This window comes from Dipodomys merriami, unplaced genomic scaffold, assembly GCF_024711535.1.
Source record: "Dipodomys merriami isolate MVZ:Mamm:240054 unplaced genomic scaffold, mDipMer1.0.p SCAF_48, whole genome shotgun sequence".
NCBI classification, from domain to species: Eukaryota; Metazoa; Chordata; class Mammalia; order Rodentia; family Heteromyidae; genus Dipodomys; species Dipodomys merriami.
In genome coordinates, this window is record NW_027206046.1 from 8,550,221 (window position 1) to 8,577,051 (window position 26,831).

A 26,831-nucleotide genomic window follows, 5' to 3' on the forward strand; every position below is an offset into this window, starting at 1 on the left:
AGAGGCATCAACCAAGCCATATTAAGATGGATGTGGAGGCTTGGTGTTGGTGGCTCACACCTGTAATCCTAACTACTGAGGAGGCTGAGATCTAAGGATCACAGTTCAAAGCCAGCCCAGACAGGAAAATCCATGAGACTCTTATCTCCAATGAACCACTAGAAAACCAGAAGTGGAGCTGTGGTTCAATAGGTAGTGTGCTTTCCTTGAGCAAAAGAGCTTAGGGACAGTGTCCAGGCCCTGAATTCAAGTCCCAGTATCAGCATGCGCGTGCGCGCGCTCTCTCTCCCTCTCTCCCTCTCTCCCCCTCTCCCCCTCCCCCCCCCCTCTCTGCACCAGCCTGTTGCCATGTACTCTTAGACTTGAGACAGGGTTGGGTCCACACATTTAGTGTTGGCTGGAAGACCCCAGGTGGGGGGCCAGGACTAACCTGGCAGGGCTGTTGTCATTTGGCCCTCAGAGAGGACTCAAGGACAATGGGGACAAGTGTCTCCAAGTGGAACCAATCTGGGGACGCAGATGGAGCTGCTTTTCAGAAACTATTAGGTAAACTATTAGGTTGGACGGCAGTGTTTACCTGTACCCCAAACTGAGCCTGTGGGCAGGGGCCCCACCAGGAACAAGGAGGCACAGAGAATGTGTTGAGAACAGGTTCACCAGGGCCTTGGGGAGTAATTAGTGACCTTGGCATTTGAGAATGGTGTCACTGGCACTCTGCGTGGGATTGCTTAGAGGGGGCAGAGTCAGGACGTCAACAAGTGGCTGTGAGAAACAGAATTACAGGGACCTTAGAGGTGCAGCAAAGGTCACCAGGACCTTCCTTCCTGAGAAACATGGAGATATAGTCACTGGAAGGTCAAACACCCTCGCCCAAGGTCACACAGTCAGCTGGGCCTGGAGCGCAGACGCCTCCCTGCTTCATCTCTGCCAATCCTCTTCATCTTGAAACCCTGAGCCCTGGGTGCATGCCAGCTCCGCACAGGGAGTGCCACAGAGCCCCATCTTCAAGGCGATTGCCACCTCTGGCATCCTGAACTGCTTTCCGGTAGCCATTGTAACTAAAGGGCACTGGCTTCCTGGCTTGACACAAAAGAGATCTGTCATAGCTCCAGCTGTTACTCAGGAGTCAGGGGCCCTGTGTTCTCTTTGGGATCTCTAGGGGGAAGAGTTTAGTCCCCTTTTCCAGCCCCTGAGCCCCCAGCTCCCTGCTCTTAGCTCCTCACCCTCTCCCTCACCTTCAAAGCCCACAAGGTCAGGCTGATTTCTCTTGTTCACAACTCTGAGCTCCCCCTCTGCCTGCCTCTTCTACTTTTAAGGACCTTCATGATGATTGGATCTACGGAGATACACACCTGGCTGCTTTCACTCTTTGATCAGCAGTCTTGCCAGGCACCAGTGGCTGACCAACCAATCCTACCAACTTAGGAGGCTGAGATCTGAGGATTGTGGTTCAAAGCCAGCCCAGGCAGGAAAGGCCGTGAGACTCATCTCCAATAACCCACCGAGAAAACTGGAAGTGGCGCTGTGGCTCAAGTGGTATAGTGCTAACCTTGAGCTGAAGAGCTGAGGGACAGTGCTCAGGCCCAGAGATCAGGCCCCACAACCGATTAAAGAAAAAAAAAAAGTCTTATGGATTTTCCTGCCCAGGCTGGCTTTGAACCATGATCATTAGATCTCAGTATCCTAAGTAGATAGGATTAGAGGTGTGAGCCAGTTACGCCCAGTGCCTGAGACTATTATCTCCAATTAACATCAAAAGACTGCAAGTGGAGCTGTGCCTCTAGTAGTACTAGTCTTAAGCATATACTCTCAGGGACAGCACCCAGGCACTGGTTTCAAGCCTAAGAATTGACCTAGCAGTCTGGTCCATCTGTCACCTTAGTCTTTACCAGGAAATGACATGGAGGATGATGGCATGGGCATCTTTAGGGAATGACTGTCCTAACAACATCCCCTAAGACTTCAGCCAGCCTTGGCTAGAGTGTTTGGAGTCTCAAAGCCCATCAGGGCTTTACCCCAAGATGGAAGCTTGGAGTGTGAGTCACAGCAGCGGGAAAAGCCAAGGGTACGCACACACCTCCCTCACCTAAGCATGTCTACACTGTTTCCCAGAAAGTGAGCAGGTTGTACAAGGGCAAGGAGGCCACAGTTCTCCTGGGGCTGGAGGCATCGTGTCTGGAATGAGCCAGAAGTTTAAATGCTAACCTGTTATAAAGAGCAGAAGGGGGGGGGGAAGCTTCCAATCCTGCCCCTCACCCCTGCCATCAGCCTTCATCATTCAAGAGGTGACTGGAAGCAGCTAGATACCCAGAGGACCAGCCACGTTTAGTCAGCAAGTGCACACGGCCACTTCCATCCAAAAGGATGCATTTGGAAGGCAGATCATCTCTGGACTGGTCTCCCTGTCTTTAGCTCCCTCCTCACCTCCCTGCTGCTCCAGAGATCATTCCGGAAAGGAAAATGGAGCCTATCAGGTAGGTCAGCTTCAGGCCTCCAAGGAGCCTGGTTTATTTTCTAGATAAAAGTTCTTGCACCACAGAAAGGTTGACAAAGCTCTTTACAAGCAGAAATGAGACAGAGGCAGCGTCCTTCCCTGAAAAAAGAACTGTCCTTCCATCCTCAAGGCTCTGGAATTACACCCCTTCCCTTCCCTTCCCTCCTAGAAAATTCCAACTCTACATTCAAGACCAGGCCTCTCACAGGAGGTACCTGATTCTCCCTCAGGCTGAGCATCAAGAGGCCAGGAGAGCTGTCACGTCCCTAGTGGGAACCCACGGAGCTAGGGGTCTGGCACGGCGTAGTGGGAGCCCCACCAATGCTCATCACGTGAGGAAAGATTATAGGAGATTGGCACGCTCCGCTTTTCCAGCTCCCTAGGAATTAAGGATTTGGAAGTAGAAGCAGAATGAATTTTGTTCATGTCTGAAGTTGGACCAAGTCCACAAAGTACAGGGAAAGTCATGTTGGCAGACTGGGTAGATGGATGGGTCCATGATTCATGGTCTCCCTGTCTCTCCAGCCCCTGGCTGGAGACTCAGTCATGATGAAGTGGAATGGTTTTGTTTATCCTTGCATCTGAGGGTAGGAGGCAGTTATAACCTGCTCTGATCCACAGAACACAGCAGCTGGGCATCAGTGGCTCACGCCTGTAATCCTAGTTACTGAAGAGACAGATCTGAGGATCTCAGTTCAAAGTCAGCCCAGGCAAGCAAGTCCATGAGACATTGATCTCCAGTTAACCAGCAAAAAGCTAGAAGTACGTCAAGTAGTAGAGGGCCCATCCTATGCAAAAAAAAAGCCATGGGCACAGCACCCTGGCACCCGAGTTCAAGCCTTAGTACTGGCATAAGACAAACAAACAAACAGCAGAAATGGTCAGGTGACAGCTCAAGCCCACACCTCAGGCCTTCAATACTTCTGTTTTTTTCTTAGGGCCCCTGCTGCCACCAAATGCACAGGTTGGATGAGGCTGGCAAGAAGAGCAAGCAAGCACCTGAGACCATTATCAATGTGCCAGCCCCCAGCTCAGTGCCAGCTCATCCCAGAGCAAGCCCTCTTGATCAGTCACCCAAAATCACCTGACCTGCAGCCCATGCACAATAGTCAATGGTTACTTCAAGTCACTAGATGTGGAGGATTTTTGTTACATAGCACAATAGACCACAGATACAGAACACTTGATGGTTCGGTGGCTTTTGTCACTGCATGTACATCCTAGAATAGACTTACTCAGGTTAAGAACATGATGACCTCACTAGACTATATAATTTCTTTCAAATTACTGTCATCTATACAGCCCATTGTTGACTAAACTGTTCGGTGGCAATTGACTGTTTTTTAATGGTTCAGGGAAAATGAGATACTTTCTTCCTTTGAGCTACACATGTTAGAAGTGGCTTCTCATTTGCTTCTTCCAGGAGTTCACTTGTGGATGAAAGTTGAAATGAACTCCAACACGACATTTTCCTGAGTGGAAATAATTAATTCGATGTTTCCTTGAAATAAGGAAACCATCAGAGACCTATTTTTATGACCTGCCTAATGAGTCTGGAATGTGTCTTTCAGGAAGAAGAGCCTGGTGGAAAAGAACTCACTACTTCTTCTAGAAAGGCTTAAGTTGTACATCAAAAATACAAAGTCAAGCCAGGTGCCAGTGGCTCATGCCTGTCATCCTAGCTACTCAGGAGGCTGAGATCTGAGGATCGCAGTTCAAAGCCAGCCTGGGCAGGAAAGTCCATGAAACTCTTATCTCCAATTAACCACTAGAAAACTGGAAGTGGCACTATAGCTCAAGCAGTAGAGTGCTTGCCTTGAGCTGAAGAGTGCAGGGATAGCGCCCAGGCCCTGAGTTCAAGCCCTGCAACTGAAAAAAAAAATCCACAAAATCCAAAGTCAGGTGCTCAGTGGCTCATGCCTATAATCCTAGCTACTCAGGAGGCTGAGGTCTGAGGACCGAGGCTCAAAGTCAGCCCAGACAAAAAATCTGAGATGCTGTTATCTCTTGATTAACCAGTAAAAAGCCAGGAAGTGGAGGTATGGCTCAAGTGGTAGAAAGTGAGCAAAAAAGCCAAACAAGCAGAATAAGGTCCTGAGTTCAAGCTCCAGTACCAGTAAAATGATGATGGTGAGGAGGAGGAAGAGGAGGACGAAGAAGAGGAGGAGGAGGAGCAACGGGAGGGGAAGGGGAAGGGGGAGGGACAGAAGGAGGGGGGATAAAGAAAAGTAAGCAAGGACCAGCTTGAAATTTCAGCCAAGGGAAAAACAAGTTACCAAGCCAGGAAGCAAGAGGCCTAGGGCCCTGAGTGCGAGGTGATGACTGCCTTGTGGAGTCATTCAGAAGACCTCAAGTCCCAATCATTCATTCAGCACATTTTTCTTGTCTCCCATGGTCTGGGCTCACTCACCCAGCCAGACTCCAGACTAATTTCAGAATGGAACCAAATGAACTTTAGAATTTTTCTTAACAAGAACTGGGGAAAGAGGGAGGACAAGGAGGGTTTCTCCTGCCTCTGAAATCCGTCCACCACTCACAGCTCAGCTCCAATTCCACTGCTTTCCTGGACATCGAACTGGAAAGGCTCCCTTGCCCTTCCTCTTCTTCCCTCTTCCTTCCTCCCCAACATTCCTGAAGGTGCAGAGCACACATCCTGCGCCTGCCCGCCCGCCCCTCTGGTGCCAAACCTGCCCCGTAGCTTCCCTGCTGCAGGTGCGCAAGCGCAGCTTCTACACTGCTGAGATCCTTTAAGGCAGAACCTGGGGGCCTAGCCATCCCTTCCACCACCCATGCCAAGGCGGTCACTGCCATGCTCCTGTGCCGCGTGCTTCAGGAAGAAAAGCCCGACAAAGCCGGTGGCTCACGCCTGCCATCCTCGCCACACAGGAGGCTCAGACCTGAGGATCACAGTTCACTCTCCCGTCCATCTTCCTGGCTCTTCTGCATAGGAAAACTGCCTTCCTCAAGTTCACGCACCCTCCTCCACCGGCTACCCCTCATGTTGACTGGCAAAGGGGCTCCAACTGCACGTGGTACGCAAACGTGGGACAAGACCACATCTTCCAGGGACCCAGGAGTGGCGGCCTCAGGTGGACGAAGTAGAGGAGAGTGGGGAGGCTGCTGCGTCTTGCTTGCTGCACTGGACGGCTCCTATCCTACCTGAATTTTAGCAGCGGAAGCCTCTATTTCCCCATCAAGTATCATCCAAGGGATTCCTTTTTCTCTTTATTATTTTTTTTTTTTTGTTGGTCATGGGGCTTGAACTCAGGACCTCAGCGATGTCCCTAAGTTTTTTCACCCAAGGCTAGCACTCTACCACTTTGAGCCACAGCTCCGCTTCTGGTTTTCTTGTGGCTCGCTGGAGATAGGAGTCTCATGGACTTTCCTGCCCAGGCTGGCTTTGAACCTCACATGATTAGCTAAGATTACAGGCGTGAGCCACCAGTACCTGGCTCATCCAAGGGCTTTCTATGGGAATCCCGAGACAGTCCCAGCAGTGCTGGGATGAAAGCAAAGGTAAAGACACCAAAGTCACTTGTCCCTTCTCTAGACTATCTTTACCTCTCCCCCTCCCCCAACACCCACTTCCTTCCTGAAACAATGGGAACCCTGGAGACCAGGCCAAGCCAGGGGGGAGTTAGGGAAGGGTTTTCTGCCAACGAACCAGAGTTGTCTGGAAAGAGAACACATCAAGCATGTTAAAGTAGGGAGCCTGGCCACAAGGTGGGGTGCTTCAAGGAGGAAGAGGAGTAACATTTGGTACAGTTTGTAGACAGAAGGAGAAGGCAAAAGAAGAAGGTAGTTCTGGACCTGGGTGCCCAGCATACACCTGACAGGCAGGAGGCTTTCTAAGGCATGGAGAGTTGGTGGTGATGTTAAGTAGCAAGGCAAAAACAAAACCAGAAAAAAAGAAAAGCAAGTTACTCTTTAAGGCTCCCAAACAAGGGTATGGGGTCTGCTGTCCTGCACAGAGTAAGAAAGTAAAGCAGCTTTCAGAGAGACTCGGTGTAAGGCCAAGGACCTCCTTCATTAGGAGAAAGAGGCCTGACGCAAAGTTAAGAGTTAACTCAATCGTACCAAATTACAAGTCAATCCTCATTATTCAATGTTAGTTAATTAAAAATCGGGACTCTTCTTTCAAAATCTACCATCAGCTCTTATGACTGCTTAATAAAAGTGCTGAGATTAGCTGAACCCCAGGAAATGGCAAAGTCCAGGGGGGTGGGGGAGAGCTGGAGAAATTTTCCTTTTTGTTCTTGAGATTTCAAATTAATATGTCTTTACGGAAGGAAAAGTTCAGGTCTCCTGTAGGGCAGAGGTGCCAGCAGAGCTCTGCCTGCTAAGGAATGTGGTTCTAAGGTAATTAATTTTCCTCCTTGGCCTGAGAACCTAATACACACCTTACAGCCATAAATTCTAGAGGTATTTCCCTCCCCCCCTGAAAACTTCCTTTGAGTGTTAGAGACTAATCCATTCATACAAGACCAATTATGGAAAAAGCACTACTTAAGTTGGGTGCTGATAGCTTACGCCTGTAATCCTCACTCCTTAGGGTCCTGAGACCTAGAGAACTCGGTGTGAGGTCAGCAGGCTTGGTTTCTTCTGAGGCCTCTCTTGCTTGGCTGGCATTCTACCACTTGAGCCACTCCTCTAGCCCTGCTTTTTGCTGATTACTTTGGAGACAGTCTTTTTTGGAATTTTCTGCCTGCACTGATCTCAAACCTTGCTTCTCTTTCATCCCTGCCATGAGTAGCTGGGAAGATAGGCACAAGCCAATAATCCTACCCTTTTGTGGGTTTTAAGATAGGGTCTTGCTATTAGCCTCAGGCAGGCTTTCAACTTGAAATCCTCCTATCTCTGACTCCCACGAAATCATAAGTACTTTTTGTCAGTCATGGAGCCTGAACTCTGGGTCTGGGTGCTGTCCCTCAGCTCTTCAGCTCAAGGACAGCACTCTACCACTTGAGCTACAGAGCTACTTCCGGTTTTCTGGTGGTTTACTGGAGATAAGAGTCTCACGGATTTTCCTGCCTGGGCTGGCTATGAACCACAATCCTCAGATCTCAGCCTCCTGAGTAGCTAGGATTATAGGCCTGAGCCACTGGCACCTGGCAGTAAGTACATTTTTTAAAGGTATTTCCTATCATTTACAAAGCTCATCATCACAACACTTCCTGTTGTCTTCCAATACAGTCTCGAACATTTTCTCCCCACCCCACATCCCCTTCCTTGAGAATTCTCTTTGTTTTGGCTGTCCGTGGTACGAAGAGCACTGGTGGAGAGTGAGGGGCCCTCCTCACTGAGCCCGCTGTGTGCCAGCACAGGGCTCAGCACTTGGGGTGTGGTGGGAGCTCCCGCCCGGCTCAGGTGGGATACCCCCCTCCAGCCGATGCTCTTCCCAGGCAAGGCTGCCCCTCCTGTCCAACAGGAAGGGCAGCTCAACAGCTGGACTCTGTTTGGACTTCCTGCTTCTGCTGAGCTCTGGGACTCTGTAGAGCCAGGGCAGAGCCAGCCTGCTCACTCAGCAGGGCCCCGGGCTCCTGTCCTCACCAGCTCTTCCTAAGAATTTCCAAAACCCCAGAGCCAAATCACCAGTGCAGACTGTCACCAACAACGCGAGAAGTGCCATTCTTCCCTTCCGGCCTGTCCACCACCTGGCTCTCCAGTCACCTGACCTCATGGAGTGGCCAAGAGTGCCTTTGCCAAGCTGTCTGGCTACTCCTGCATGACCTCTGACCCCACGCCATCCCCACAATTCCATTCAGGACTTTGTTCAAGGCTGCCATCCTGCACCTGCCCTCCAGAGGAGACCCAACCTTGTCAGAGACAGACACCAGCATCTGCTATACACGCTAACAAGGTCAAGGTACTTTAAAACAGTTGCTAGTCACCAAAGAGATTTTTTTCAGTCATGGGGTTTGAACTCAAGGGACTGGGCACAGTCCCCAAGCTCTTCTGCTCAAGGCTAGTGCTTTATAACTTGGAGTCACAGCACCACTTCCAGTTTTCTAGTAGTTATTTGTAGGTAAGAGTTTCTTGGACTTTCCTGCCCAGGCTGGCTCTGAACCACAATCCTCAGATCTCAGTCTCTTGATTTGCTAGGCTTACAGGTGTGAGCCACAGATGCCCTGCTCAAAGATACCCATTTTAGGCCAATGCTTTAGTAAATTGTCAGGAGCCCACTGAGATCGGTGACACAGAACTTCCTATTCAGATATCTATTCTTGACACCATATTAGCAAATCTCAGGGTAGCGTATTTCCCGGGTTGGGGGACCCTTGCCTCATTACACCCCCAACCCCCAGATCTTTCCAACTAAGTTGCACCCTTGGGCTATTCAACAGTTGTACTGTGGGGCCATCTGGTGGTAGTTTGCAGAACAACCTCTGTGGTTGCTTGTCCCAGGGTTTATTTCTACAGAGATTTGCAATTTGAAATGGTCACCGCAAAGGAAAGGAATGAACGTGGATAGCCACCTCTTCTAGCTTTCATCTAACAGTTGAAATTTCTCAGCTATTTCCATTATGGGCTATTTCCATTATGGAAATAGCTGGGTTCATATCTCACTTTGGCAGTCTTGGGTGGGGGGGCTTAGAAAAGCAACACAAAATCTGATCACACATTGCTTCTGTGGAGAACGAGAGACCTGGCAGCATTCTTGTGAAGAGCCCTGAAGATTTCACATAGGCAGCTGTGCATATATGGCCTTTGGCTCCGTTTTCCCACCTTCCTGCTCTTTACAGGGTTGTTGTCTGGGGCTGTGTATGTGTGTGAGAGCACTGAAACTTAAAAGTCAGGGCCTGGGTCCTGTCCTTCAGCTCTTTTACTCAAGACTGGTGCTGTTCCACTTGGGTCACAACCTCCACTTCCAGCTTTTGTGCCGGGTAAATGGAGATGAAAAGAAGTCACAAACTTTCCTGCACAGGCTGATTTTGAACCATGATCCTCAGATGGCAACTTTCAGCATAGCTAGGATTACAGGCCTGAGCCTATTTTTTTTGGGGGGGGGGTCCGGTTGTGGGGCCTGAACTCTGGGCCTGGGCACTGTCCCTCAGCTCTTCAGCTCAAGGCTAGTGCTCTACCACTTGAGCCACAGTGCCACTTCCAGCTTTTTCTGCTTATGCGGTGCTGAGGAATCGAACCCAGGGCCTCATGCATGCAAGGCAAGCGCTCTACCACTGAGCCACCTTCCCAGCCACTTTTCTTTTCTTTTCATCAGTTCTCACTACAGAGACCAAAGGACTGGAAAGAGCATTTCTGGTCTGCAGCCTGAGGCCTCTGCTGGCCACTCAGGGAACTCTGCTTCCAGGCCCTGTGTCTTTGAAGGACACAGTGTACCAATGCTCCCCCACCTGGGGCATGCGTGGAGGAGAGGGCATGAAGATGGAGACCCTCTGCTCTCAGGGAAGCAGCAGCTTCTGCTGGCATTGGAAAGGCCACGGGCACTGCTCAGGAACTAAGGGTGCCCCAGTTTTGTTTCTTGGGAGGCTGGCCCTCTGGCTCTTCCAGTCTCCAAGCCATGATCCCTTCCTGAGAGGCCTAGGTTACTGAGCTCCCCTCAGCATTTGTAGGGGTAGAGACAATTCACGGCTCTCTAACATCCTACCCGAATGCCCCAGTGAGCCCCAAAACAGCCCAGGAGAAAAAGAAAGTGCTAGCAAACACCAACAAGCATGAAGTCGCCCCTCATCACTAGGGACTCCTATCTGCTCTGGCGGTGCCATGTTCATCCACAATCCAAAAAGAGAAGGAACTAAAGCAGAGCTGCCTTACAGAGAAGACCCCATCATGGTAGCTGCCTGAGCCTGACTTTGTGAATGCAGCCGGGCAGTCTCTCCCCCCGCCGCTGTCCACAGCCCCCCACTCCTGAGCTCCAGCATGACCCTGAACACATGCGTCCTCCATCATCATTCGGAATCCTGCCATCCCCTGTGGGCTGGCCATACACAAGGGAGGCGTGGACCTGCAGCAAGCCGGGACTCACACTCCGGAGCGCATTCCTGGGGCTGTGGGTGCGACTGCAGTGATGGCGTTGCCTGGCCTCTGCTTACTGCCCTGGCCTCCCTCCTTTGTGCCCCAAAGCCCCTCTTCAAGGTGCTTCTCACCGAGGCCTTCTCACAGTCTCCCCGGAAGCAGAGACTCACCGATTTCCATCAGCAGAGATGAAGAGACTGAAGACCAGAGGGATTCCAGGACCTGTGGCAAACTGCACAGCAAGGAAGCGCACAGCCAGCCAGTACCAATGCCCCCCAACGCTGGAGCGGATTTTTGGCCTGTGAGAATCAACCAAGGAGTGCCAGATAAAGTCAGGGGTTTTAGAGGCAGCAGCTGGGGCTGGCAGGAGGCGCTGAGAGTCATGGAGTTCACCTGGTCGCTCCTGCCCCCTGCTCCACCCCATACAGACAAGCTGGAGCCCTTTAGATCCGGGCACGAGGGTCTTTGGGCCATCACGTGATTCTGGGAGCTGGGCGAAGCCACAGTTTTTTCATCTTTCATTTGCCATGAAATGTGGTATGAGCCAGGCCCCAATGGCTCACATCTGTAATCCTCAGGAGGCTGAGATCTGAGGTTTGTGGTCCAAAGCCAGCCCAGGCAGGAAAGTCCGTGAGATTCTTATCTTCAATTATCCAGCAAAAAAACCAATAGTAAGACTGTGGCTCAAAGTGGTAGAGCTCAGGGACAGTGCCCAGACCCTGAGTTCAAGTCCCATGACCAACAAAAAAAAAAAGAAGAAGAAGAAAGGGAGGAAAGGCAAGAAGGAGAGAGAGAGGAAGGACGAAGGAAGGGAGGGAGGGAGGGAGGGAAAGAGGGAGTGAAGGAGAAATGTGATAAGGAAACAGGAAGGCAGGTGTGAGGCTCCTCCAAGAATAGGCACTACAGGTGTTAGATTGAGAGGAGTGGAGCCGAGTCAACAAGCAATCCTTCAGAAAGTAGTCAGAGCCATTCTTCAACACATCCATTTTGTTTTGTGGTCCTGAGGCTTGAACTCAGAGCCTGGAGCTGTCCCTGAGCTCTTCCACTCCAGGCTGGCGCTCTATCATTTGAGCCACAGCTCTGCTTCCAGGTTTTTGGTGATTCACTGGAGATAAAAGTCTCACAGACTTTCCTGCTGAGGGCTGGCTTTGAACCATGATCCTCAGATCTCAGCCTCCTAGTAGCTGGGATTACAGACGTGAGCCACGGGCACTAGCCAGACATGCAGTGTGAACTGAGTGCCTCTTTCCGGGGACCTCTGTCCTAATATCCAGGCCACCCCCCCCCAGAGGCAGGCAGGCAGTAGGCCATGGAAGTGCAAACCTGACCCCATGCTATTAGACACTGAGCCCCCAGCACCTGACACCATGACTACTAGGCTGCAGCTGGGCTAGCTCAGCCCACACAAATTACCTGATTGATTTCAGCCTACAGCCACACCCCAGACTCTCACAGTAACTAGAAAAGTAGTATTGACTTTTGTGGTTCAAAGACAAAGCAAAAAGATCATTTCCTTGGCGGAAAAAAAAACAAAACATCTCATCAAATCAAGGCCTTCTTTGTTGGCAAAATGAAACAATTCATTTTCTCCAATTGATCAGAGCTTGTTTTTTTTTTTTTGTGAGGGGGGAAGGGGGAAACAATAACCTCCAGACAGGAAGACCTAAGGGGCATGACTTCTGTGTCAAAGGGTTCACTGATGCCCTTCAGTCACAGGAGCTGTGGTGGGTTCTTGAGCAGGACAGGGCCATGGTAAGCCTTAGCCAAGGCGGAGAACATAGAAGGAGAACGGAATGTCATACACCATTGGGGCCTGACTCTACTTGGAAGAAGCTGCTGAGTCCTGGGGTCATGTGGGCCTTTTGCCTCTCCAAGCTCCCACCTGCCACCCGGAGACCACCCAGCCCAAATGCTGCTCTCACACAAATGGCTGGGCATACTCAGATCAGAAAAGAATGTCTGGAGCCAAGCACCTGTGGCTCACGCCTGTAATCCTAGCTACTAAGGAGGCTGAGATTAGAGAATCATGGGTCAAAGCCAGTCTAGGTAGGAAAGTCTAAGAGATTCTTTTTTTGGGGGGGGGGGTCTGGTCGTGGGGCCTGAACTCTGGGCCTGGGCGCTGTCCCTCAGCTCTTCAGCTCAAGGCTAGTGCTCCACCACTTGAGCCACAGCGCCACTTCCGGCTTTTTTCTTTTTGTTTATGTGGTGCTGGGAATCGAACCCAGGGCCTCAGGCATGCAAGGCAAGTGCTCTACCACTGAGCCACCTTCCCAGCCCCAAGAGATTCTTATCTCCAATGAACCACCAGAAAACCAGAAGTGGTGCTGGGACTCAAGTGGTAGATGCTAGCCTTGAGCTGAAGAGCTCTAAGTTCAAGACCCACAACTAATAAGAAAAGGAAGCAAGGACAAAAGGAAGGGAGGGGAGGAGGGAGGGAGGGGAGGAGGGAGGGAGGGGAGGAGGGAGGGAGGGGAGGAGGGAGGGAGGGGAGGAGTGACGTGGGCTGTCCATTTCCCCACCCCCACCCCCGGCTTTGAGGCAAGAGACGCTTCTGTCACCTCCGGGAAGTCTTTTTAGTGGCAGCTTCCAACTTTCTGTAAACCTTTGGCATGCAATACTTGCTTTCATAGTGACAACTATTGCGTTCCCTTTATGGAGGACACTCACATGAGCAGCCCACGTGGCCAGGTCCTCTTCCTGTTCTGGGGTTCCCTGGCCTCCCCTGTGACTCTTCTCCCAGGTTCTCTCTGCCCCCTTCCCCACATGTTGGCTCACTTCTGCTGTTGAACACAGGAGGCATGATCCTACCACAGGACATTGGCAAATGCTGGTCCAGCTCCCTGGGCCACTTTTCCCCTTGGCTTCGTCACGACTCCCTCCCTAAGTTTACAGATGGCAGTCAGGGATGAATAGATGCTATGGCAGGCCTGCCCTGTGAGCCCCACTCTACCGGCATCTCCAGACCCAGGCAGCATACATTTGTGGCAGGAATGCCATGGCTCCAACTCCCTGTTGATGGGGGCAGGGGCTTCTGAGAAGCAACTCCTGACACCTTCTTTTCCCCTTAGCACACACACTATTGAATAAGGCCAGGAGGTGGGATGTGGGGGGGGGGAATTGGGGGGGGAGAGGCTGGGTTGTTCATCTTTGGAAGTGGGTAAAGAGAAAGAAACACCACTCAGATTTGCTTCTAAAATGAGCCTAGAAAATGCTCAGGGAAGAATTTATTTTTGCAAGTAAATTTCTGCCAGACACAGATTTTATCTTGTGGGAAAAACTGAGAAGCTGGCTAATGAGAGCAGAGAGGCCGAAGCAGGGCTGGCTGTTTTTCTTCAAGGTGGTTGCTAAGCAGGGCTGGGGCTGTGTGAGCAGCTGGGAGGTCCAGGGCCGGGCTGGGTTGGACTGGGCTGTGCAGGCCAATCAGGGCTGCAAAGTCAGAGCCCGAGCCCCTCTCTTGTTTCAGGGAAGAGGGGTCCCAGCCACACTCCAGCTGCGACCGAGTATGACCAGACCACAGGGCATTAGATCCTACTTCAGCGGCACCTGGAACATATTTAACGCACCAGGATGCTCGGGCTGCCAGCACTGGCCAACCTATGCAGACTTGACCTTGCTCTCATGCCCGCCTCCTTTCCACAGAGGGCTCCTGGGACCGAGCCTTCTGCTCCGGGGTGAGGTGAGGGCGAGGGCGGGTCCTCTGCATGGGCAGCCGAGGTGGCTGTGACACGGACTCCCCTCACCCAGGGGAGCTCAGGAGACCCTCTGCTCCCCTCAGCCTGTTCTCTTTCCCCTCTTCCTCTGCTCTCTGTTGGTACAAAGAGGGGTGATAGCGTCACCCAGGTGCCCACGCCCCACAAATGCACTTTCATTGTTGTTGGTTGTGGGGCCTGAACTGGGCCCGGGCTCTGTCCCTGGGCTCTTTTGCTCAAGGTGAGGGTTCTACCACTTGGGCCATAGATCCACTTCCGGTTCTCATGGTTAATTGGACTTTTCTGCCATGGCTGGCTTTGAACTGTGGTCTCAGCCTCCTGAGTAGCTAGGATGACAGGGGTGAGCCACGGCGCCCGGTTTCCAAGGCACTTTTAATTCAGAGCTGGATCTCCAGATGCACAGTCCCCCCAGGACGACCTAGTGGTTGGAGCTAAGTTTCTCACCTTCTAGTGTCCGTGTGACCCCAAAACTTTGCTCCCTCTCTCATCCTCCCCTTTGGATTTTCCATGCATGCCACCCACCCTGCCCTCAGTGAGAAAGCAGCAAGAGAGGCAGGGTGGGGTCTGTGAGTTATTTTGGGGATTTCAAAAAGCCCAGAGGAAATCATCATTTACCTCAACCGAAGTTCCCAGACTAAATAAAACATTTAAGTTTATTTGCTTTGGGCTGGAGTGGTATCGACTCTGCGTGGTTATCTCCAGCGATCTCAAGCCCTGATTGGCAGTTACAGGCCTTTCATAAACACAGCTCAAAGAAACAAATTATTATTCAATAAGTGTTGTTTTCAGGGTAGATGAAAGCTTTCAAAACACCAGCATCCCTGAAGGAAGGAACGAGAAAGGATCTTTGTGTAGCGAAAGGGTAGGAACCTCTGATCTCCAGGGATGTCTTGTTTTCATGAAAGCCAAGCACACAGATTTTTCCCATGGTCCTCCAAGGCCAGATCCCTATTCCCCATTTGGCTTTGTGGTGTCCCTAAAATACCCTGTCCATGCCACCTTGTGCCAGAGTGCCACTCATTAATCCTGAGTAACCAGGGTCCCTTCAGTGTCCCTTCAGAGCTCATAGGTAAGGACAAATGATCCAAAATGTATGGGGAAAAGTAGCTAAGCAAAATGAAATCATCGCTGGGATGATTTTTTTAGGATTCTTTTTTTTTTTTTTTTGAGGGGGGGGGGGTCCGGTTGTGGGGCCTGAACTCTGGGCCTGGGCGCTGTCCCTCAGCTCTTCAGCTCAAGGCTAGCGCTCTACCACTTGAGCCACAGCGCCACTTCCGGCTTTTTTCTTTTTGCTTATGTGGTGCTGAGGAATCGAACTCAGGGCCTCAGGCATGCAAGGCAAGCGCTCTACCACTGAGCCACCTTCCCAGCCCTAGAATTCTTAATAAACACATGAAATGAGAGAGGGAGGGAAATGGTGGCACTGTCCAAAAAGAATGGTACTCCTGTCAGGCACTGGTGGTCACAGCTGTAATTCTAGCTACTCAGAAAGTTGAGATCTGAGGATCATGGTTTGAACCCTGCCCAGGGAAGAAGACTCTTATCTTCAAATAGCCACCAGAAAACAGGAAGTAGAGCTGTGGCTGCAAGTGAGCAAAAGGAGCTTGGGGCCAGTGCCCAGACCCCAAGTTCAAGGCCCATGAAGAGAGGGAGAGGGAGAGAGAGGGGAGAGAGAGAGACCGAACGAAAGACAGAGGAAGAAGGAGAGGGAGCGAGGGGAAGAGAGAGGGGGAGAGGGGGTAGAGACAGGGGGAGGGGGAGAGGGAGAGAGAGGGATAGACAGGAAGGGAGAGGGGGAGGGAGAGAAGAAGGAGGAGGAGGAGGAGGAGGAGGAGAAGAGAGAGAGAGACTGCCTTCAGGACCAATCTTTCAGTGACATGAAGAATGGGACTTAGTCAGCACTAGTGGCTGATCCAAGACTTGAGTTTCTGGTACCAGAGTCATGGCTCCTTCTCCTTCTGTTCCATGTCTGCAATCTGCCTCCTGCAGACTTCACAGGCTTTCCATGGAAATGTGGTACCCTGCCTCTGGAAATCCCCCTCCCCCTTTCTTTTTAGGTTACTGAGAAATGGTCACCAAAAAAGAATGCATGGACGAGGATTTGCTAACTTCATGCACAAGTTATCTTCCTCCGGGATTCTTTCTAGAATTTACCAGAATTGACTCAGAGTCTACCAGAGCCCCATGAGTATGACTGAAGTCTAAATTGATGTTGGCATTAACGGGAAATGTAATGCGAACACTTCTTCCTAGTGACCTCATTTGTTGAGTCAGACTTAATTCCATCACAATCCTTCTGAGCCCAAGGGTGGGGGGAGGGGGTGTCCCCTAGACTTTCTCAGACAGGGTGCCACACTCTGGCACCTCAAAGGATGAGGGCAGGGGAGTCCTGTCCATCAACACAGTGAACTCTCTTGGAATGAGACATTAGCACATCATTATTTTTTTTTTCTTCAGTGAATGTTATCGAGACATGCTGGGAAAGGCTGAATGAAATGGAGATTAATCTGAGAGGGGGAAATATTCTGAAGTCTCTGATAGGGACAAGCAACCAATTTAGGTCAGGTGAATTTAGGGGGCTCTGTGATTGCTAGTTGTCACAGACCCTGCTTTCCATGGGTTGGGAATAGAAGCAGGATGATTACAAAACTCATTATTATGTTTCATTGGTGAGAGAGGGAGAGTGTGCGGCATTTTAAGGCAGGAGAAGACAGAGTGCTATCTCGTCTCTATCACTCACTGGTAGAGATAGAGGGGGGGGAGGTAAATTTGAATAAATCAGTACTTGGTGTCCACATCGGGGAACAAGTCTTTGTAATTAAGAAAGAAATGGAAAACAGAAAGGGCCGTGGTGACAATTTCTATCAGGGTTAAGATACTTTCAGGGAGAGAATTAGGGCAACCAAGGATTATTATTTTCTTAAGCTTTTGATTAAAATCTCAGACTTTCATCCCTTCTGCAGTTAGGAAAGCAAGAGACAGGGGCTCAACTTCCAGTAAAGAGAACAAAAGGCCAAAAATACCCTGGGGTTCCTGACATTCCTGGGGGAAAAAGAGTTGTGGGAAGCCTCCCCCACCCCCAGGTCCTTAAGTAGAGGACTGACACCCCTCCCCTCCCCTCCACAGCCCCTTCAGGTTTGCTTCTCAGTTTGCAAGGTCACGCTTCACTGGCAGCCCCCACTGGTACCCCAGCTGCCAGGGGTGCTGGCTAAGGGCCACGTGTGTCTCTCCGTGTGTCTCTCATTTCCCTGGCCAGAGAGCAAACTCCTCAGAGACAGAGCTCATTTCTTTTTGTCTTACAAACATCCAGACACTCAGAGGTATGGGCCTGGGCTTTTGAACCATCCAGGTAGTTTTGCTCCCAGAAAAAAAAAAAACAAAAAAAAACTCTATTTCATGGGTTTGCCTAGCAGTATCCTGGGTTCGATCCCCAGTAGCAAAAAAGAAAAGACCAGGGCTGGGAATGTGGCTTAGCGGTCGAGCACTTGCCTAGTATGGATGAAGCCCTGGGTTTGGTTCCTCAGCACCACAGAAACAGAAAAAAACTGGAAGTGGCTCTGTGGCTCAAGTGGTAGAGTGCTAGCCTTCAGCAAAAGCAGCTCAGGGACAGTGCCCAGGTCCTGAGTTCAAATGCCACGACCGACAACAGAAAAGATGAAATGCTAGGATGGATTCAGTCCACTCTGCTCCCCCTGGGGTGCTGCCCAAAGGTGGCAGCCCTCAGCCCTCCTGGAACCTCCCCTCCCCCAGGAAGCCATGCCCTGTGCTTGGCTGAAGCTGGAGACAAGGCCAGGTCTTTTTGCCTCTTGGAAGCTCTAAGGCATCACCCTAGAGTCAACACCTCAAAAGGACCTCTGAGCCTTTGCATGTGTCTGATTCTTCTTTCCACTGTTCCTGTCTCTTCCCTGCCAAGATTCCCCCCCAACATGCCCCTCCTCTGTGAACCCCAGCTCTGATCAGCTCCTGTCTCCAACCCCCCTCTCCCCGCCCCCTCCTTGAGATGAATATTCTCCATCTATACTCAGATTGCTTGTGGAAGTGAGGCTAGACGTGTGTGTGTGTGTGTGTGTGTGTGTGTGTGTGTGTGTGTGTGTGTGTGTGTGTGTGTGTGTGTGTGTGTGTGTGTGTGTGTGTGTGTGTGTGTGTGTGTGTGTGTGTGTGTGTGTGTGTGTGTGTGTGTGTGTGCGCGCGCGCGCCGAGGCTTGAATTCAGGGCCTCTGCACCATCCCTGAGTTTTTTTGCTCAAGGCTAGTGCTCTACCAGCCCCACTTCCATCTTTTTGCTAGTTAATTGGAGATAATTGAGTAGGGATTTCCTACTCAGGCTGGCTTCCAACCACGATCCTCAGATCTCAGCCTCCTGACTATGATTACAGGCATCCAGCTGGAACCTATTCTTTGTCTTCATGTAGGACATACTGGCGTTGCTGTTTTGTCATCCCCCGAGTGGTAGGTACGCAGAGGGGACCCTGTGTGGCATTTGCTCTGGGATGGCTGCGGGACCTGGCCCTCCACCTAGGGGAACTCCGGAACTCCTTCTCCAACCTCTCTGACCGCCCCCCCCCCCCAGATGATAGGTTTCCAAGACTTTTAAAAATAGAAGTATGAAAGCCATCTCACTGCCAAGAAGTGTATGGGGCTTCTCAAGGTCATGGAGTAGTGGGAAACTTGGCCTTGGAGATGCAGGAGGAAAACAAGGCCTTGTTTTCCCTTGTTTGTGACTTAGACCCAGCAGACATGCTCAGCAAATGTCATCATGAGTCAGGCCAGAGTCATGTGCCCAGCAGTGGTACAGGACAGCCAGTATGGCACACAGACCAGCTGTCCATACTGTAAGTGGTAACCCCCTTCTACCATGTTTTTGTTTTGGGGACTGGTACCAGGACTTGCACTCAGAGCCTGGGCATTGTCCTTTGGCTAGCACTCAAGGCTACAAAACCCAGAAGAAAGAAAGGAACTTATTGCTCACGCCTGCAATCCTAGTTAGGCAAAAGGCTGAGATCTGGAAGATGATAGCTAGAATCTAGCCTAGGCAGAAAAGTCTGCTAGACTCCATCTTCTAAATAACCAGCAAAAAGCAGGGCTGGAGGCACAGCTCAAGTAGTGAACCAGGAGAACAAGCAAACCAAGTGAGTGTAAGGCCCTGGGTTCCAATCCTATTACCACCCCCTTGTCTATGCACACACCTACAAGTAAAAAGATAATGCATGTAGAACTTCTTAGCCTAGCACCATGGCTCAAGACTGTAATCCTAGCTATTTAAGAGATAGAGATGGAGAGACTGTTGTTTAAGGCCAGCTTGGGCATGAAGATCTTTGAGACTCTATCCCTTAAGCGTTTATACCTGGCTGGGCGAGGGTGGCTCACGTCTGTAATCCTACCTACTCAGGAGGCTGAGATCTGAGGATCGTGGTTCAGAGCCAGCCCAGGCAGCAAAGTGGGTGAGACTCTTATCTCCAATAAACCACCAGAAAACCGGAAGTGTTGCTGTGGCTCAAGTGGTAGAGCCCTTACCTTGAGCTGAAGAGATGACAGCACACAGGCCCAGAGTTCAAGCCCCATGACTGACAAAAAAAAAAAAAAAAAAGTTTATATCTGTGATGATGTCACAAGTTGAAAAGTTGAATTATGTCTCTTTCAAGTTCTCTTGTGGAGGGCCTAACTCCTGCTATCTCAGATCCTGTGGGAAAGGGTCTTTTCTGTGGCAGTAAGATCAAACCGAGAGCGTTCTCCTGCACAGTAGGCAAACGCTGTCACTGAGCACTGCCCTGGAGATGGGGGCTTTGAAACAGGTAACTAAGTAAAAAAGAAGGTCCTTAGGCAGGCCTAGAGTCCTTTAAAAAAGAGATTTGAAAGCAGGCTCATGCCAGTAATCCTAGCTACTCAGGAGGTTGAGATCTAAGGATGAAGGTTCAAAGCCAGCCCAGGCAGGAAAGTCCATGAGACTCTTATGTCCCATTAACCACCAGAAAACCAGAAGTGGCGCTGTGTCTCAAGTGGTAGAGTGCTAGTCTTGATCTGAAGAGCTCAGGGATAGTGCCCAGGCCCAGAGTTCAAGCCCCACAACTGGCAAAATAAAAAATAAAAATAAAAACAAGTGAAGACACAGGCAGATGACAGTTGCTTGATACACTGATCAAGAACCATAGTCCACTGGCACCCAGATTTATGAGAAGGTCCATTCGTGTTGCCTAGTCAGGAAAACCATAGTGTTTAGTTAGGGCTGTAGCCACACCAGGAGAGTGGCCAAACAGCCCCGGGACAGATCTGGGAATGGGAGGGAGAGCATCCTAGCCAGAGAGGAGGCAGAATGGTGATTCCACAGAGATAAATGGAGCTGTCAGGGAGTGGAGAGCTGAGGAGGGAGGGCTCAGAGAGGCAAGCGCTTTATTCTCCACCCCAAACATCTCCAATTCTACTATCCCTGCATTCCAGCCGGGTCAAACCTATAATGGCAAGGAACACACAGGAACAGCCAAAAGTACACAGACTCATTTCGCAAGATGTAAAACACAAGCCACAGTTCTGTTTGTTCCCTGGCAATGTAAACAGCATACATTTTTATTAAAGAAAATAAAAAGCAAGGAATCTAAAGGAGGCCTTAGCGGGAGAGTCTTATCACGGACATGTTCAAGGAATCTGCCAGTCACCTGCTTTATAGCCTAGCAGGCAAGGGAATATAATGGGGCTCCGATGGCAGTCCAGGCAGCTGGCCCTGTCAGGACTTTCCTGGGCCCTGGATACTTTGGTCTTTATAGGACTCTTTTTTCCATGAAAATATTTAGAGTTCTAAGCTGCGTGCGGATGGCTCACGTTATAACCCTAGCTACTCAGGAGGCTGAGATCTCAGGATCGCAGTTTGAAGCCAGCCCAGGTAAAAAAAAGTCTGTGAGATTCTTAGCTCGAATTAACCACCAGCAAACCAGAAGTGGTGCTGTAGCTCAAAGAGACAGTGCCCAGGCCCTGAGTTCAAGTCCCATGACCAAAAATGGAAAAAGCTAAGGAGCAGTGCCGAGGCCCTGAGTTTAAGCCCCAGGAATGGCACACCCACACCCACACATACACATTTAGAGTTCCATTCGTGAATACAATACTGCAGCATATTAAACCATTTGTTTCATCTCAAATGACTTTTTTTTTGTCAGTCACAGCACCACTACCTGCTTTTTTCTGCTTATGTGGTGCTGAGGAATCGAACCCAGGGCCTCATGCATGCGAGACAAGCACTCTACCACTGAGCCAACTTTCCAGCCCATGACTTTTATTTTTTGTCAGTCGTGGGGCTTGAACTCTGGGCCTGGGCGCTGTCCCTCAGCTCTTCAGCTCAAGGCTAGCGCTCTACCACCTGAGCCACAGCGCCACTTCCGGTTTTCTGGTGGTTAATTGGAGATAAGAGTCTCATGGACTTTCCTGCCCGGGCTGGCTCTGAACCACAATCCTTAGACCTCAGCCTCCTGAGTAGCTAGGATTACAGACGTGAGCCACCAGTGTCCTGCTTACCACCAAGTTTTGTCACCCTGTGTGCAATCAACTCAGACAGACAGCCCTCCCTCAGGTCACTGCAGCCCCATGTCACTGCAGTTCCCAGCAGCAGGGGGCGCCCCAGCACTAGGAGTGGGCCAATCCAGGTGAGGTTAAAGGGGGGGAGATCTTGCTGAGGGAGTAGAAAAGTGGAGGACATGACATCACCCAACAGGGTGGCTTAACTCTAGAAAGAGCTAAAAAAGAATTCAAAAGACTAAAAGAATTGGTTGCTGGGCGCCAGTGGCTCATGCCTGTAATCCTAGCTACTCAGGAAGCTGAGATCTGAAGACAGAGGTTCAAAGCCAGCCCAGACAAGTCTGTGGGACTCTTGTCTCCAATAAACCACCAGAAAACCTGAAGTAGTGCTGTGGCTCAAGTGGTAGAGTGCTCACCGTGAGCTGAAGAGCTGAGGGACAGCGCCCAGGCCCAGAGTTCAGGCCCCACAACCGGCAAAAACAAACAAACAAACAAAAAAACAATTGGTCATCCCCCTATGCCACCCCCCCTCTGGAGATCCCTTTCCTGATCAGAGACCTCTCTTCCCACAGCTCTGCTGACTCTCAGGAGTATGTGCACGCATAACTTGAGTGACAGCCTGAGCTCTCTCCTTGCCAAGGGTGGGGAAACCCCAGACCCCCTAAAACCACTAGTAAGACAAAGCCAGGGAAAGGATGTCATTTACCCTCTGACCCCCCAAGGCTTCTACAGCCCCTACGCCAGCAGCCCACTTGGCAGTCTTATTTCTAATGAAAACAAACGTGGGTCTCTGGACAGCTGAGGACAAGCAGAGTCAAGGCAGATGTGGAAGGAAACAAAGGGCTGGTGTGTAGGAAGCCCAGGGCAGAGACAAGCAGAACAAACATTGCAACAGTCTTACTGTGAACACGGAAAAATTCCCAACAATGGCCAGCTCTTTGATCGGTGCTTGAGAGTGTGGCTTGGCTTTGTCACCCCATCACCAAGTCAGCTCTGTCATGGAAAATGGGGTCAGTGGCTTCCCTCAGAGGCCTGGATTTAATCCCCACTCCCAGAAAACCTCTTTACAATGTACATAGGTCAAGTAGGAAGTTGGCCAAAAGCAACAAAACGAACCCAAACGGAGCTAGAGTGCAAGCCCCAAACAGTGGACTGATGGTCCTGTGATCAGTGTTTAGTTGCTCACGAAGCCATTCAACCAACCAATAGTAGGGGGGCTCTGGCATGAGTTAGGTTCTCCTCTGGAGTTAGTCTCCAATGTGGTTTTTTCAGGTACTTGGTTCTCAGTATCGTCACTGAAATCTGGCCCACATGCCATCTCTCGGTCAAGTTCCTCTGGGCTTCTAGACCTGCTCCCTCTCTGAGCCTTTGACGGCCATTGGTATTCTGTCTACAGACATCCAGTTCTCATGTGAAGGGCTCCCTGGTGGCCCTGTCATGGAACCAGAGCCATCTCCGGGCTGGAGAGACATAAACACTGCCTGCCAACAGCTAGCTAGATAGCTTTTGCTTGATGGGCTCTACCTGTTGCATCATTTAAATATTCTAATTACCTGAGTGGGGCCCAGGTTGGAGGCTTAAGAGGACTGAATGAGAAAAGGGCAAAATCTTCCTTAGGGAAGAATTTCTAACCATAAAGCTGTTTCCTCTTTAAAGGAGTATTGCTTAATTCCCTCTGCCTCATGTGAGCAGGGACTAGTGTCAACTCCTGCAGAACAGAGACTGGAAAGGGGGTGGGTAACTGTAAGTGGGAAAGAGCTATAGTGTCATTTTACCTGAAAAATGTGGTTGTTTTCCCAGGTAATGATCTGGGAAAGCCAACCAGCTACCATTCAGCAAGGAAGCCAGGCTATACCAAATGCTTAGGGGAGAGAAAAAAGGCATACAGGATCCTAAAGCCCCCAGCCCATGAAAAAAAAATAAAGCTTGCTGGGCTATGGTGGCTCATGCCTATAATCCTAGCTACACAAGAGGCTGAGATCTGAGAATCACAGTTCAAAGCCAGCCTGGGCAGGAAAGTCCATGTGATACTTATATCCAGTAAACTACCAAAAAAGCCAGAAGTACAGCCTGTGGCTCAAGTGGTAGAGTGCTAGCCTTGAGCAAAAGCAGCTCAGGGATAGCACCCAGGCCCCAGATTCAAGCCCCAGGACTGACTAAATAAAATAAGCTTTCTCAGACAAGCAGTGTGGGAGGCTGAACCGGCGGTCTCAGAGCGGCCAGGGGAGCCCTACCTCAATTCTTTTTTTTTTTTTTTTTTTTTGTCGGTCGTGGGGCTTGAACTCTGGGCCTGGGAGCTGTCCCTCAGCTCTTCAGCTCAAGGCGAGCGCTCTACCACTTGAGCTACAGCGCCACTTCCGGTTTTCTGGTGGTTTATTGGTCTCTCCTGCCCGGGCTGGCTTTGAACCGCGATCCTCAGATCTCAGCCTCCTGAGTAGCTAGGATTACAGGCGTGAGCCACCAGCGCCCGGCTCCTACCTCAATTCTTAACCCACAGAATTCCCAGAAAGAGGATTCTGGAGCTTTAGGCAGCAATGGAAGGCTTCAGTGATGCATTTATCTATGAACTTTTTTTTTTTGGGGGGGGGGTCCTTTTGCTGCCCATCACCAAATTCCCAGAAAGACTATGTTCTCTCTCACGTTCTCTGTGTCCCCTGAGGAGAGGCTGACCCTGAGCTCTTCATTATTCAATGGGGTTTTTTACTTCTCCCAGGAGCTCACATTCCAGCCCCATCTGCAAGAGGTCATCCCCCTCACCCCACAAACACAGATGCCACTCTTTCCAGTGTCCCTACACCTACCAAGGCAGAGACAGTCAAAGGCACACTTACTCAAGCAAGACAAAGAGCAAAAGACCACCCAGGAGATGAGCTTGATGTGGGTGGCTTGCAAACAAATACCCCATTTGCAGATCTGAGGCCCCCCTTCCTGCTGTCCATTAGCAGTGACAGGAAAATCCCTGGGCCTGGCAAGAAGAGACAGGACCCCAAGAAGAGGAATTGAGTTCCAAGAAGAGTGGGGGAGGGGAGACAACTCTGACTAGACAGACTTAGTAGATGAGACAGTCATGGATAAAGCTGGGCCTATCGAGCAGAGTTCACAGGACACGCTGGCATGGGACCTGTGGAAAGAAATAGAGGCTACTCAACCCCGACACCCAATGCAACCTGTATGGGTTGGAAAAAATGGCTTACATCAGGAGTAAAGTTCCACTTGTACATTGGTTAGGTTGTGTGTAATTGCAGGACCACACACATGTACGTAGTGAAGAAGTCTTCCTTCTTCTTTTTCTTTATTGTCGGTTGTGGGCCTGGGTGCTGTCCCTCAGCTCTTCAGCTCAAGGCTAGTGCTCTACCACTTGAGACTCAGCACCACTTCCGGCCTTTTCTGCTTATATGGTGCTGAGGAATTGAACCCGGGGCCTTATGCATGCAAGGCAAGCACTCTACCACTAAGCCATCCACCTAGATGGGACCCCTATCCACGAAGACTGCCAATGTGCCAATTTGCAAGGCTGTGTGGGAGCTGCATGCAATGCCATTCCCTGCTCCACCAGACAATGAGCTACACAAAGGGTAAGGTGGCCTTAGAACCACCTGGCTGAGCCCTGGATGAATTCCTGACCCAGAAAATGACTTCTAGCTGATTCATTGGCTGAATGAACTAAGGTTTGCCCGGATAATTTCATTTCATCCCACCAAGAGGAGTGAAGTGTTATCTGGGTATTCGGTGGCGGGATACAGACAGGCCACGTTTTGAGAGGAATCATGAGGTGTTTTTGTGTTTTGGGTCCGGTCATGGGATTTGAACTCTGGGCCTGGGCACTGTCCCTCAGCTCAAGGCTAGCGCTCTACCACTTGAGCCACAGCGCCACTTCCGGCTTTTTGCTTATACGGTGCTGAGGAATCGAACCCGGGGCCTCAGGCATGCAAGGCCAGTGCTCTACCACTTGAGCCACAGCGCCAGCCTTGATTAGAAAGCCAGTGACTGCAGGCGGGACACGAGTTCGCAGGAAACTTGCAGCCTCGAATACACTTCACACTCTTAGAAAACCCAGCCGTGATCGCAGTCACACAAAGAACGAGCAGTAAAACAAGCCCAACAAACCTGATTAACTCCAACGACGCCATGGTAGCCTGAGGAGACTCAGGAGACACGACCGACGCATGGCGCAAAATGGCGCCCGAGCTGGTCAGGGAGACAGGATCACAGGGAGCCCCGAGAGTCTCGCGAGATCATGGCACAGGACTGGCAGGTCCAGGAACCTATCGTCCAAGTCCCCGCCCCGGCGCAAGGCACGTCCATCTCCTGGGGGGGGAGGTGGGACTTCACCTTCATCCACCAAGCAGCCAACATGGCGCCAGTTAGATCCAATTCTCTGTAGTCCACCACATGGCTAAGATGGCGCAGGTTAGACCCAATGTCCTTATTTCAAAAGAAGTAAGCCTTTACCATTCTATCAACTCAAGGGAACTCAAACAGCCTTTCTTGGAACTCCACCAATGGGTTGAAATTGGAATCCAGTACAAGAATGGATGCAGAGTAAGCCCAAGTTCCCCAGGCGCCAGTGACACAAGGTGTGGTCACTGTGGCTGGATTCCATCCCCACCCCCAAATCCTCCTCTGAATTGACTGCTCCCTCTAGAGGGTCCCACTGACCTGTGCCTCTTCTGATGATCTGGGCCCTGGTTATGTAAGTCGCCTCCCTTTTACCAGCACAGGCTTCAGAAGGAAGACAGGCCAAAGACTTCTTCCAGGGCTGCAGCTCCCCTGGACAGGAATTGGAGCCACAAGAAGCTGACATTTATTTCAACACGTGGACTTTTATGAGGAAAGGAGGTGAGAAAAAAAATAAACTTTAACGTTCTACCATCAGTAGTTATCGATATTCTGACATATATTTGTCTACCATGTTTTGATTTTTTTTTTTTTTCTTTTTTGAGACAGGGTCTCTACATAGCCAGGGCCGGGCTCCAATTCAAGATCCTCCTGCCTCAGCCTCCCTGAGTGCTGGGGTTACAGATGTGCACTACCATACCCAGCTTCCATGTGATGGTTCTTTTCTGTTTTTTGTTTTTTTGTTGGTCTTGAGGCTTGAACTCTAGGCCTAGGCGCTCTTCCTGCGCTCTACAGCTCAAGGTGAGTGCTCTACCG

At 50.5% G+C, this 26,831-nt stretch overlaps 1 protein-coding gene across 2 annotated transcripts in view; it reads right to left on the reverse strand.

Annotated features, from left to right (window-relative positions):
* Cgnl1 (cingulin like 1) overlaps nucleotides 1-25,858 on the reverse strand; it is a 143,769-nt gene extending 117,911 nt beyond the window's left edge. Inside the window, exon 1 of one of the 2 annotated variants that reach the window (XM_069995328.1) lies at nucleotides 25,785-25,858. The gene's annotated coding sequence lies outside the window, so the exon portion shown is untranslated. Of the gene's footprint in view, nucleotides 1-10,638; nucleotides 10,734-25,784 lie in introns of those variants that run through there. The other variant, XM_069995329.1, reaches the window with a different exon arrangement.
* Between the last annotated feature and the right edge of the window lie 973 nt (nucleotides 25,859-26,831).